The sequence below is a fragment of the Taudactylus pleione genome, unplaced genomic scaffold, assembly GCF_031769625.1.
Source record: "Taudactylus pleione unplaced genomic scaffold, aTauple2 ptg000739l, whole genome shotgun sequence".
NCBI classification, from domain to species: domain Eukaryota; kingdom Metazoa; phylum Chordata; class Amphibia; order Anura; family Myobatrachidae; genus Taudactylus; species Taudactylus pleione.
The window spans coordinates 1,265,791-1,280,822 of NW_028285141.1; positions in this window are offsets into that span (position 1 = coordinate 1,265,791).

Genomic DNA, 15,032 nt, shown 5'->3' on the forward strand with positions numbered 1-15,032 from the left:
GTCCTCCCTTTTATAAATTAACTAAGTGAGAATAATCTGTAAAAGAGGAGGAATAGATTTTTTTTTTGCCTTAGTCTTGAATTATTGTTCTCCATACATACTCCCATTAAGAAGTAAAAGTGGGTATTGTTTTACTATACAATATGGCATCAATCTTATAAGACTATAACAGGGGCGTAACTAGGGTGGTGCGACCTGTGCCATGGCACAGGGCACCGCAGGGTGGAGGGCACTGTTTGGGCCTGTCAATTTTCCTGTTTATTATCATTCTCACTTGTAGCTTCCTCTTCTTTTATCCCCAGCATCTCCTGGCCTCTTATATCTTCCCTGGCCCTTCCCCATGTGGCCATGGTCCTTTTTCAGGTGCACTATCTTATGTCTATTTGTAAAATAATGGGGGGGGATTGCGGAATGCGCCAATGCTCTTTCTGGCACAGGGCACCAAAAAGTCTACTTACGGTTCTGGACTATAAGTTATAGTTGCCGATCATCCCAAATTTCCAGGAACAGATTTGTCTCAGGAAATGTCCCTATTTTTCAGCATTGACCAATGAATCAATACAATTTTCTTTGTGTGTATGCTAGATGCAATTCTTACATTCTGGATTTGAAAAGTACAAAGTGGTACTTATAGTACAATGCAGGTAAGTAATATGTAAGGCGGTAAATGTAATAGGGTGCAGAGTTCTGACATCAGCAAGTCCTGTGTGAGACTGCCCGATGTTTTAAAGTAGCAGTTATTTACAGTAACAGGCAAAGTCAACCTCGTTTTGTCTGTTAAATAACTGCTACTTTAAAACATCGGGCAGTCTTGCACAGGACTCGCCGATGTCAGAACTCCGCACCCTATTACATTTACCGCCAGATATCTGTTTATTGGGCTTACTGCTCCGCCACTTGTGATATGCTTAGATCCACCAGTGCAGCAGCAGTCTGTCTCTGGAAATGATCTTTACATTTGGCAACTATGGTTATATTGTTTAGTCTCCCATATCCAAAATGCTTGGGACCAGGGGTCTTTTGGAATATTTACATACCATAATGAAATCTCTCGGGAAAGGGACCCAAATCTAAACACAGAATCATTTATGTATTATAAACACACAGCATGAAGGTAATTTTATACAATATATTTAATTTTATGCCTTTTAATAAAGTTTGTGTACTTTGAACCATCAAAAAGCAAAGGTTACACTAGCTCAGGCACACTAAAAAAAAAAAATAAAAAAAAAATCCGTATTTGGATATGGGAGGCTCAACCTGTGTATGTATATTATGTATAATTAGATATATATACACACACACACACACACAATGTGGAAAAGTTTTAAGCAGGTGTGGAAAAAATGCTGCATAGTAAGAATGCTTTCAAATTCGAAATGTTAATAGTTTATTTCTATCAATTAACAAAATGCTAAGTAAATGAACAGAAGAGAAATCTAAATCAAATCAATATTTGGTGTGACTACCCTTTGCCTTCAAAACAGCATCAATTCTTCTAGGTACACTTGCAAAAAGTCAGGGATTTTGTAGGATTATAGTCAAGTGTATGATTAACCAATCATACCAAACAGGTGGTAATAATCATTTTCATATGTAGGTTGAAACAGTCATTAACTGAAACAGAAACGGCTGTGTAGGGGGGAAACAACTGGATGAGGAGCTGCCAAACTTTGCTACAAAGGTGAGGTTGTGGAAGACCGTTTCGTGTTACAGGTCATACACTATGGCAAGACTGAGCTCAGCAACAAGACTCAAAGTAGTTATACTGCATCAGCAGGTCTCCCATGCAAAGATTTAAAAGACGACTGGGGTTACAAGTTGTCTCTTCAAGCTCTTTTGAAGAAGCACAAAGAAACTGGCTACATTGAGGTCTGTAGACGCAGTGGTCGGCCAAGGAAACTTAATGTATCTGATGAAAGACACCACATGCTTCCCTTCGAAATCAGAAGATGCCCAGCAGTGCTATCAGCTCAGAACTTGCAGAAACCAGTGTAACCCATGTACACCCATCTACTTTTCGGAGAAGTCTGGCCAGAAAGTGGTGTTCATGGAAGAATTGCAGCCAAAAAGCCTTACCTTTGACATGGAAACAAGGCCAAGGGACTCAACTATGCACGAAAACACTGGTGTGCAGGAAAATGGCAGCAGATGCTCTGGACTGATTAATCAAAATTTGAAATATATGTCTGTAACAGAAGGCAGTTTGTTCACCAAAGGGCTGGAGAATGGTACAATAATGAGTGTCTGCAGGCAACAGTGAAGCATGGAGAAGGTTCCCTTGCAAGTTTGTGGCTGTATTTCAGCAAATAGAGTTAGGGATTTGGTCAGGATTAATGGTGTCCTCAATGCTGAGAAATACAGGCAAGTATTTATCCATCATGCAATACCATCAGGGAGGTATCTGATTGGCTCCATATTTATTCTGCAGTAGGACAACTACCACAACCATACAGCCAAGATCATTAAGAGCTGTTTTCAGCCTAAAGAACAAGGAGTCCTGGAAGTGATGATATGGCCCCCACAGAGCCCTCATCTCAACATCATCGAGTCTGTCTGGATTACATGAAGATACAGAAGTATTTGAGCAAGCCTAAATCCACAGAAAAATGAGTGGTTTAGTTCTCCAAGATGTTTGGAACAACCTTCCTGCTGAGTTTCTTAAAAAACTGTGTCAGTGTACCTAGAAGAATTGATGCTGTTTTGAAGGCAAAGTGTGGTCACACCACATGTTGATTTGATTTAGATTTCTCTTCCGTTCATTCACTTTGCATTTTGTTAATTGATGAAAATAAACTATTTACACTTCTAATTTTCAAAGCATTCTTACTTTGCAGCAATTTTTCCACCCCAGCCTAAAACTTTTGCACAGTACTGTGTGTGTGTGTGTATATATAATATATATTTATTACACTATATTGGGAATAGAAATCTACTGTAAAATGCCATTCTCTAAAGAGAGCCTCTTAAGTAGATTTGTAATATTTTTTATTACTTTGAAAATGAAATTTTTTAAATAAAGCTAATGTGAATATTTATAGTTAATCCATCAGACATTTGCCTAATTAGTCATGTCCTCAAATTACCTCAAAATCAACTATTTTGTTGCTTTATGTACCCCAATTTTAATGAGAATTTTTTTATATATGTAATTGCCTTTTTATATATATATATTTTTTTTAATTTAAATTCCCCTCAAAGTCCCCCAAAAGCATCTATTTTCCTACTTTTTTTTTTTTTTTTTGCATTTTTCCTTTTATTCATATAGAAGTAAACGAAAAAAGTTTTTACTTTAAAAAGAAAAAAAAATGAAAAAACAAATCGGCCATTTTACACCATTTAAATACTTGCAGTACTTTTCTGTATGATCCTGCAAACGTAATTTGTCCGTTTTTTGGGGTCCAGGAAGGTCGCCTCACTTTTTCATGAATTTTTCTCACATCTCATTTGGCTGACAAGTCACAAACCCCCGCTGCGAGTAACGCGAATAGGAATTTTTAATTGGGTAGGAGAATTCTCTGGTGCGCACATTCCTGCTAAATCTGCGAGTTTCATTAAACAAACTCGCACCTAATTGAATTGATCACTCAACCTTTTTCATTGAAGTGGACTTCTTACACCCACCATATTGGTGTTTTGCAGCAGTTTTGCCTAGATAACTGATCGTTTGTATTAGAAGTACGAAGGAAATATTAAGTTCACTTCCTCTATTATGCATACCAGAGCCACTGACATCTGGCAGGAAGTGTAAGCAGGGAACTAAGGCCACAACATATACAACAAAATACCTAATCTTAAACGTCTATAGCATTGTTTTTCAAACCTGGTCTTCATGGAACACTAAGGCAGATGGTACACACCTGGCCAAGTTGTCCGCTCACCCAGGGATCCTCTGGCCGATTGGTGTGCCAATACACACTTGCCAATCTGCCACTTTATATGCCTGGGCTGACATTACAACTGGGCAGGATTTAAATTTGCCAGCCCAGTTGAGATGTCAGTGTTTGGTGGGTTGCCAGTATATACAGCCAGATACGCTGATATATCTACAAAGGAAAAGATGACTTCTGCACTAATTTAAATATAAGGCATCAAAATTAGTTTGTAGATCCCAAATTATTTATTTTCTATAATATTTATTTTGTTTGGTGGTGCAGCCTGATGACGACCAATTAAGTTAACTTGGAAAAATAGAGAAAGAAAAAAGGGGTTGTCATTGTTATGGCGAATGTTTAAAACATAACTTTTGTGTGTGTAATAAGTAAATATATATATATATATATATAATCTTAAATAATAGTATCTAATCCTTTAAGATATTAAATGGATTATTTTAATTTGAGCACCCCATATGAGATTTGGTTCTTGTTAAGTCAACCATATAGTTTAGTTCAATTGAGCAAGGTTCAATATATAACTATTGTTTGTATATCCTCAATTTAAATATGTTATTACATTTTATTTGTGGAAGTCTGCTGGTTTATTTTATTAGTCTATCAGTAATGTTAAGCAATTTCTGGTATTTGTAATACTCAATATTCACTGTTTCAATATATTTATCTGTTTGTATGTATTATGTAATGACCAATTCTATTTTCATTACTTTGTATCAATTCCTCTGACATCAAACAGCCAGCGGGTGCTTCTGAGTAATTGAAAGGTCTTTCAGTTTCATCTCAGTTATACATTGTCTGTTCTATGACTCGTGGGAGACCCTGCTTTCTAGCTGTACTGGCAGAGGTGGCCCTAACTAAATTAGTGCCCTAGGCAAGATTTTGGGTGGTGCCCCCCTCCCTGTGGGATCCTGAAAAGGTGTGTGGCCTCACAGAAGGGGCCCTCACCCAGCACAACACCCCCACTATCCCAGCACAGTGTCAGCACCCACCACTCCTATCCCAGCAACCAATCAGATTCTAGAAGGTGCTAGTTAAATGTTAAGTAGAATCTGATTGGTTGCTATGGGCAACATCTCCACTTCTAAAAACTCTCACTTTAGTAAATTTACCCCCATTAGTCTGTGCATGTTACTTTGTGTAGAGAGATACTCATAGGGGCATATTCAATTAGCCGCGGGATTTCACCCGCGTCTAATTGACAGGCTAAAGTCCCGCGACGCGGGGATTAGCTATTCAATTAAATAGCTATTTCCCCGCGTCATTAGACTGGGACTCCTGCGCGAGAACACACTGTTTCCGCGAGAACTGCGGAATCTGTGTGTAATAACCAATCGCGCGAGGCCGAATAGGACGGCCTCACGCTGATTTTACCTCGCACCTACATGAGGTGCGAGATAAAGTCAAACAGCGGGGACTCGCGTGCGGGGTCTCAGGGACACCAGAGCGTGGAATCCCCACTAATTGAATCCCGTCAAGCGCGACAATTAGCCGTGGGGTAAACCCCGCGGCTAATTGAATATGCCCCATAGTGTTACTACCTCCACTGAATACTTCAGTGACAGCTCCTGCATTTAGCAGTAGGGTGGGTGACTACTTAGGTAAAGGCATGTGCTTCTGTCATTTCTACTTGTCACAAGTTGAAGTTGGGAAATATTGAAGCCTTTCTTCTCATTCAGCACTGGCAAACATGATTTATAGGATTGTTTTTATATATTATTAAACCAGAAATTGTTATTTCATGGATATAGATAAGTTTAAACATCTGCTTTAATGAAAAGTACTAATTATGGCAAATATTAGATACAAGAACAATGACACCAAGTCTATGCATACATTTTAGGGCAACATGCTGGCAATGACTAATATTTTTATAGTAATGAATGTGTAGTAATCTATTCCGACCTCAGTCTGTCACCATTATTGTTACTTTTATCTACTTTCTGTGCTTTTGTGTAACAAAATAAAACTCTTGAACTATGTGGGTCAATAAATTAAATGTACAATTCTGGTACATAAATCTTGTAATAAAACTACATTTTAAGTGTTTTTCTTTTTTATTTATGTAATCACAATTATATTTTGATATTGATAACTTCATTCACAGCCATAGAAAGAGCAATACAACAGTCCAAATGCATCCATTTGCAACGTGACCTAAAAACAGGCAAAATATGTATCAAATTCTGCCGCATACTGTGCTTGTTAAATTCCAAGTGAAGTTCTCTACATTACCTATATTATATATTTTCATCACTGAGCTCACACACATACCGATTCCTGATGTATAAATATTTATCACCCCTCCGCTTAATGATATAGGAAAGTATCATTATAACACAGTAGGATCTCTTGACCCTGACTCTCCCACTACCACCCTATCTCCTTCCCTTTGCCCCCAAAATCCTTGAGAGACTTCACTATAGCACCACTCACTCTTTGACCAACTACAGTCTGGTATGCACTCTTCACTCCACGAAACATCCCTCTCTGAAATCACTAATTATCTGCTCATTGCTAAACCTAAGGGTCAGTTCTCTCGACTCATGCTCTTGGACCTATCTGTGGCCCTTAACAGTGTGGACCACCATCTCCTCTTCCAGTTACTCAAGCCTGTTAGTCTCCGCAACTCTACTCTCCTGGTTGTCCTTAATAGCTCCCTAAAGCTGGGTACACACTATGTCGTCCAGTCCCGCGGATCGTAGTGACATATCGAGTACATCGTCTAATATGTGCGCGCCCGTGGATTGTTAACATCGATGTCAGCGCTACTGCTGGTCCGAAAGGGGATGTCTCTAACAATACCGTGCTACCTCTCTCACCATCTTCTTTCTTGTCTCTGTGTCTCAGCCATCTCCTCCTGAAGGTCTGAGATTTCTCAAGCTCAACTTCTAAAATTTAACTTATTGTGTTCACCGAAATTAGGACTATCCCACCTCTACGCTCACCTCTACCCCTTAAATCTGTTGCCTGTCATCATCATCTCCGCCCCCACCTTGACACCCCATAATCAGTCTATTTAACACTTCTGCGGCTTTCACCATCGCAACATTTCATGAATCAAACTTTTCCTCTCCATGGACACAACAAAAACCTTCATTCATGCACTTGTAATTTCTTGTCTAGTTTACAGCAATTTCCTCCTGCTTGGCCTCCCACTCACTTGTCCCTCCCCACTTCAATCTATCATGAATGCTGCCATCCCCAAATGACTTTATTACAACTGCAACACAAACTATCACTCAGTTAATTAGTTTCACAATTACTCTATAGTTAAAGGTTAGCCTAAGCGATCAAGAGCTTCAAAGACAAAGGTTTCAGAGCATATTTAAACAGGCTTAAGCTGGCCATACACGGTGCGATGCGATGGGGGATCCGACTTATTGGGTGGTCCCCACACTGTGCAATTGGGTGGCCGACCACCCAATACGCCGGCTCTCCTCCTCTCCCACCTGCATAATGCTGCATGGGATCACACATCGCATCCCTAGATCGATTGAACCTGCAGTAAGATCTGGGGGGGTGCGCACTGGCCGATATCATGCCCATACACAGTACGATATAGCAGCCAACTTATACCAATCCGTTGGACAGGCCGCTTTATCGCATAGTGTATGGGCACCTTTATACAGAGACATTTTATGTACAATGCTTTATTACAAAAATGTTATAATAAACAATACATGTTTAGTCATTCAAAATGAAAACTTATAGAAAAGCGTTGATCTTCTGAGGGTTGTAGGGAGAGCAAGCAACTTGGACAGCTCAAACTTGATTGATCCTCAAAGTCTGACAATTTCCAAAATTGTATGTGCCCATTGAAACTCCAATTGAAGACTCAGTGATGTCACATACAGTAGTCCTGTGAGTGGCTGGCCTTCTGACCAAGTTTTATGGTCCTTCCCTAATGTAATTTGGAAAATTAATTTTGTATGTATTCCATATTGACTCTTACGGAAATATAATTATAGTCTTGATGAATCAAACATTCTCAATGCCTAGAGGGTTATTCCCAATATCAATATCATATTATTGAAGCAAAATATGCAACTGTAATAAATAATCATTAATAATTATATACATTTTAAACAATTTATAACCCAGTCAAAATTATACATGTTCAAATACCACATGGTCAATTATGCCTATCTAGAAAGATTGCATCCAAGACTTAATTATGATTTAATGAAGTGTATAGTCTTTTAACAATATTCAAAAATATTTATATATATTATAAAACATGGTATTATAAAATCATGAAAAACAATATGTCTTGAAAATTTGTCAACACCATGAACTCGTTAAAACCAAAAATCTAGAAGATCTCTGTGCACTCTGTAAGCTGCAGTGAAGGAAATCAATGGTGGGTCATCAACCACCCAATAATTCACAAAAAAGGATGAAAACCTTTTGCTGCACTCACCTCCTATTTCTCTACACAATCAGCAAAGTCACAAACTAGACCATAAAAAATATCAAAGGTAAGGTTCCAATTACAATTGGATATCTAATGTCATAGTCATAATTACAATGGTCCTTAGTTCTATGAATAGTTTGATGATCTTCAATCAGAAGAACTTGTGGGGTCAACAAATCTCTCCTGAGGGTATCTTTTATATGGTGATTCTCCAGAAAAAAAGGTGAGAAGAAATGGAAGAAAAAAAAAACAATAGTGTAATATGATTTTTACAGGAGCAATGTCGCCAAAATGGTGTTCTATATAATGGTCTATAATCGTACCATACTCACTCTGTGAAACGGAGGTATCTTTTCCTAACGGTCTATATTACACCAATCATCGAAATACCCATATGTAGGTGAATGCAACAGGAGAGAAAGGGCGTTCCTTACTCACAATAAATCTTGACTAGATGTATTCATAAAGGGTTTATTTTAAATCCCAAAGGCACTTGGCATCCCTTCGTTTTGGCCCCTTGCTTCCTCCAGGTTTATGCAAGTTTAAATGAATAAGGGATTACTTCAGAGGTAAATAGTAGTAGTGCAAAAATTTATTGTATCATAAAAACAAAATATCAACCATCCAGAAATAGGTGCACAACCAGGAAGAGATGGAAAAAATAATGACCTGAAGTGGTAGACAAGGTCCTGACTTTTCCCACAGTTGGTCAGATATTCCTGGTATGATCACCCTATGCTCCAGCCCTATATACCAACGCGTTTTGACATATGTCTTCTTCAAGGTGTCACTCCCAGGGCCATGGAGTGGACTTAAATACCCCCAACCCGGAAGTCCCTTCAAATAAGGGGCGGGGTCATCACTACCAAACATTTAATCAAAAAAGGCATCAATAAATCCGCTAGTACAAGGATTCTCATGTCCTCCCTTCTTAGTCTTATACCTTCACTAACATGAGGATCTGAAAGGTCTTACTTACTTGAAAGTTAGTGTTTCCCAAAAAACGCAGCCCATGCATTCCACAGTCTGCAACGCACGGTACATCCGCCATAAGTGGTGCAGCGTGTGTCATCACTAAGCGTCATGAGACCGACTGGTCTCATGGTGATGCACCCCCGTGATAGTCCACGTGACACCATACATCGAGGAATGTTGAATGTCCGCACAACTTCGGAAACGTAATGTCCCATCCTTCGGACACTCACTATCATGCCCCATTTGAACTCCGATAATTTCATGAGCAGCCTAGCTGATGTTCAAAGTGACTCACGAGATATCAGATTACAACTGATGCAGATTACAACTGGGCATTTCCAAGACGTTACAGTATTTTGCCGCCACCTACCATTACCTTTATATACTGGTATCCCATGGCTTTTTTATGTATTGGGGGCACAGGGGGTCATTCAGACCCGCTCGCGAGTGAAGGTCGCTCGCGAGCGGGTCGATGTTGGGCGAATGCGCACGATGGAGGGAGCTCAGTCGTGCGCATGCACGAGACCCGGCGAGCGACGAGAAATACGTTGCTCGGGGTCTCGCACCAAAGGGGGCGTGCTGTCGATGGTGACTGACAGCATGCCCCCTTTGGTGGGCGTGCCAGGGGCGTGGCTGCCAGACGGAGCTGGGCACCCGGTGCTAAATCATTCGTAGACGACCTGATTCTGGGTCAGGGTTACGTGCGTAGCAGAGCAGCTCCCTCGCTGCGATCTATTGAAAGTCATCCCTCGAGCCAAGCTTTTGTCGACTCTAGTGATGTCAGTGGGAGTGATTTTGGCTCTGATGGAGCCAAAATCACTCCAGGGCTTGCGGTCACTGAGACCCTACCGCAGGGTCTCGTCGCAAGCCCAGCGCGACCATCATCATGGACGCTTGCTATAGCCGTGGGTGGTCCATGAGGCTGCTCCAAAAACAGGTAGGAGGGCCCTGATTCAGAGCGAGCGCTCTGGTCAGAGCGTTCGGCTCTGAATCAGGCCCACAGTGTGGTATCATGTAAACTGGAGGAATAATGTCTACAGGCAGAACTACAAAGCATATTGTGAAATCGAGGCACACTCAATGGGGCATAAGATGAACTGGGGATACTGTGCGGTATAATGTAAACTAGGGCACTACAGTGGGGCATAAACAACTTCTATGGAGAGAGGTGTCTCTGTAGAAGCATTAGTGTAGGAACCCCTTCAAAATGTTGCTATGGGGCCCACAAAGTTCTAGCTATGCCTCTGTATTCAAGCTTCCCACAGTAAAAACACAGTGTAATACTATTGTAGGTCTAAACAGTTATCCGTTTAACTCCCAACATTTGCACATTAACTACCAGGTCCTAGTCTACATATATATGTAAACATTAATCAGAACCTATATGGAAACACAGCCAGATAGCATCATGAATATGTTCAGACTTAAGGCTACTGCATTAAGGCTAATGCTGGGTACACACTAGCTGATCAATTGATCGGCCAATATACAGACAATGTCTGTGAACCGCCTCGTTCACAGACATCTGTCTATCGGCTGTGCAGCACAGCCAATGCGATATGTTTGCAGACATCCAATGCCCTGCAAAAGTATTCACCCCCCTTTTTAACTTTTTTTGTTACAATACAACCTGTATTTTTTTTATCTAAATTTTATGTGATGGATCTGCACAAAATAGTATAATTTGGTGATGTGAAATGAGAAATTTATATATATATATATATATATATATATATATATATAAAAGGATCTTTATAAATAAAATTCAGAAAAGTGACGTGTATATGTAATCACCCCCTTTGCTATGAAGCCCCTCAAAAAGTTCTGGTGCAACCAATTACCTTCAGAAGTCACATAATTGGTGAAATGAAGTCCACCTGTGTGAAATCTAAGTGTCACATGATCTGTCAGTATTACGTAAACACACGTTTTCTGAAAGGCCCCAGAGGCTGCAATGCCACTAAGCAAGAGTCATCACACCATGAAGACCAAGGAGCTCTCCAAACAAGTCAGGGACAAAATTGATCAGAAGAAGTACAATTCTGGTTTGGGTTATAAACAAATATCCAAATCCTTGATGATCCCCCGGAGCACCATCAAATCCATCATCATCAAATGGAAAGAACATGGTACTACAACAAACCTGCCAAGAGAAGGCTGCCCACCAAAACTCACAGACCGGGCAAGGAGGGCATTAACCAGAGAGGCAGCACAAAGTCCAAAGGTAACCCTGAAGGAGCTGCAGAGTTACACAGCAGATACTGGTGTATCTGTGCATGTGACCACAATAAGCCATACACTCCATAGAGCTGGGCTTTATGGAAGAGTGGCCAAAAAAAAGCCATTACTTAGTGATAAAAATAAGAAGACACGATTTGAGTTTGGCAAAAGGCATGTGGGCGACTCCCCAAATGTATGGAGGAAGGTGCTCTGGTCAGAAGAGACTAAATTTGAACTTTTCGGCCACCAAGGAAACCCAACACATTCCATCACCCGAAGAACACCTTCTTCAAAGTGAAACATGGTGGTGGCAGCATCATGCAGCGGGGATGTTTTTCAGCAGCAGGGACTGGGAAACTGATTTGAGTCGACAGTAAGATGGATGGTGCTAAATACAGGGATATTATTGAGCAAAACCTGTTTCAGCCTGCCTGTGATTTGAGACTAGGACGGAGGTTCACCTTCCAGTAGGACAATGACCCGAAGCATACTGCTAAAGCAACACTCGTGTGGTTTAAGGGGAAACATTTAAATGTGTTGGAATGGCCTAGTCAAAGCCCAGATCTAAATCCAATTGAGAATCTGTGGTCAGACTTGAAGATTGCTGTTCACAAGCGGAAACCATCCAACATGAAGGAGCTGGAGCAGTTTTGCCTCGAGGAATGGGCAAAAATCCCAGGGCAAGATGTGGTAAGCTCATAGAGACTTATCCAAAGCGACTTGCAGCTGTAATTGCCGCAAAAGGTGGCTCACCAAAGTACTGACTTTAGGGGGGTGAATAGTTATGCACGCTGAAGTTTTCTGTTGTCCTAAATGTTGTTTGCTTCACAATATTAAGAAAAAAAAAAAACACAACTTCACAGTTGTAGGCATGTTCTGTGAATGAAATTATGCACACCTTCAAACAATCCATTTTAATTCCAAGTTGTGAGGCAACAAAACATGAAAAATGCAAAGGGGGTGAATACTTTTGCAAGGCGCTGTATCTGTCCATCGGCAAGTGTGTATGGGTGGTCTTCAGACCGTCCGTACACACACAGCGGCAGCCGCGGGGTGGATATACCAATCTCTATCTGCAGATATATCTTTCAGGTGTGTACCCACCTTAAGCAGTGTTTTCCAACTCCTGTCCTTAGAGACCCCCCAGTACAGACAAATTGCAGAGGTCTTGAAAAAGAAGGGTCATCACTACAAATATTGACTCTTTGCATAAACTTAATGTAATTGGCAATAAAAGCCTTTGATACTTATGAAATGCTTGTAATTTTACACCATAGTAACATCTGACAAAAAGGTCTAAAAACACTGAAGCAGCAAACTTGTACTCTAACTTTTGGCCATGGCTGTACTATTGACACCTCTACTATCGTTTAGCACTAAACAAAACCAACTTAAATGTGCACCTATTGTGATAACTGTAATATATTAGTTGTTTCATTAATTGCTGGATTGAAGAGATTGGGAGTCCCTATGTCTGCATTTGGGTGTACTTTGACATAGTAGTCACTATATGTATGTGTCCATGTTCAAAGTTTGCAACGTTTGATATGTATATTTTCTTTCATCCTTGCATTTTTTTTTCTTGTGTTACCTTCAGAATATTTGCAATCCAATTCCAAACTCGCAGTGATTTTTCAGAGGAAATTTTTTTTTTTTTGTGAATATTCCCCATAGCAGGTGAAAAGGTAGAGATAATAAGAGTTGTGGTAGACTTCCCTTTTGTTAACTATTTTTCTTTGAAGTCCATAGGGTCCACAGGGATACTATGGGGTGTGTGTGGTTGGAGCTAACCAGGCACCAAACAGTCAAAAGCTTTAGCTCCCAGGATGCACCGGTCCTCCTCCATATATACCCCACCCCCAGCCAAAGGCAGACAGTTTTGTGAACAAGCCCAAGGCAGGATCAAGAGAGAGAAGGAAGAACAGTACAATTGAGAAACACTCTCACAGAAGATGAGGGAATCAGTGACCAAGAGAAAAATACCCAATGAAACCAGGTGAGTCAGGGTAGGTTCCCTGTGGACCCTATGGACTTTGAAGACAAGAGTTAAGGTGTGCATCATTTCAAATCTACCATAACTCTTATTTTCTTCTTCAGGGTCCATAAGGATCCACAGGGATACCATGGGGATGTACTAACAAGAAGATCAGCTTGCGTGTAAGCCTGAGAAATTGTCATGCTGAGCCATCGAGTCAGTCTGTTAGTTATCTGGCCAGCCTCGCTTGTGAAAGCCATACAGCACAAAAAGAGAGAATCTGAAGCCACCATTTGTCCCAGTAACTGCATAGCCCTGAGGACTAAGGATATGAAGCACCTGTAAAGTGATCCTTATTTTGGATTGAAGATCCTGAATCTTTGCCTGCGGAAGAAACACACTGTGACACTGGGTGTCGAAGAGAAGACCCAAAAATACCATCCTCTGAGATGGAATTAAATTTGACTTGGGAAAATTGATGATCCAGCCGAATCTCTGGAGCTTGCCTAAGGTAATCTGTTGCTGCAATAGGGCTTTTGAAGGCGCCCTTAGCAACAAATCGTCCAGATAAGCCAGCACATTGAACCCCCCCACTCCTGAGTAAGGAGATCATGTGTGCCATAACCTTTGTAAAGACTCTGGGAGCGGTGGACAAACCGAATGGCAGAGCCTGGAACTGAAAAGGCCGGTGCCCCACTGCAAACCGCAGCAGATGTTGGTGACCCCTCCATATAGGAATATGGAGGTAGGCACCCTTGATATCTATGGAGGACAGAAATTCCCCTTCCTTCATGGAACAAATGACTGACCTTACTGACTCCATCTTGAATTTTTCCAAGTGACGATAAAGATTTAACCCTTTGAGGTTTAGAATGGGATGAAACAACCAATCTGGTTTGTCTACTAAGAAAAGACTAGAGTAAAATCCCAGGCCTTGGTGTAGTACAGAAACCGGAATAATTACTCCGGAATCGCAGCACGTAGAAATTGCCTGTATGAGAGCCGCCTTTCTGCAACCATCCACAGGGAAAGGAGTGGGAAAAAAAATCTTTCTGAAACAGGACCCTCCAAATCTAAAATGTAACACCTGGTTACCGGTCCACTTATCCAAAAAATCTGGGCTGGACTGAATCCAAGTTTCCCGGAATTTGAGTAAGCGGCCTCCCACCAGAGGTTGGGTCCCAGTCCCGTGGCAGTCATGGATTGACCTGATGACTTAGCAGTGTGGCTATGGGTGCCGGGGATACCACGCCCTCTGAAGGCACCCCTAGGCATACCCCGGAAAGGCCTGAAAGCTTCCCCTGCCTTTGGTCCGAAACCTAGGAGATTTTGGTTTTGGTGTTGATACGGTAAAGACTTTTTTACCTCTTGTGACCTGAGAAATAAATGTAATTAATTCTGGACCAAACAGGCATCACAGACTGTTCAGCAGAACTTCTCCGGTAATTAATCTACCTGTGAACAACCAGCACAGAGCGACAACCTTTTGGCAACTTCTTTTGTAAAAAGTGATTGATCCCTGTTTTTGGAACCCTTGTCTGGCTTCTCTATA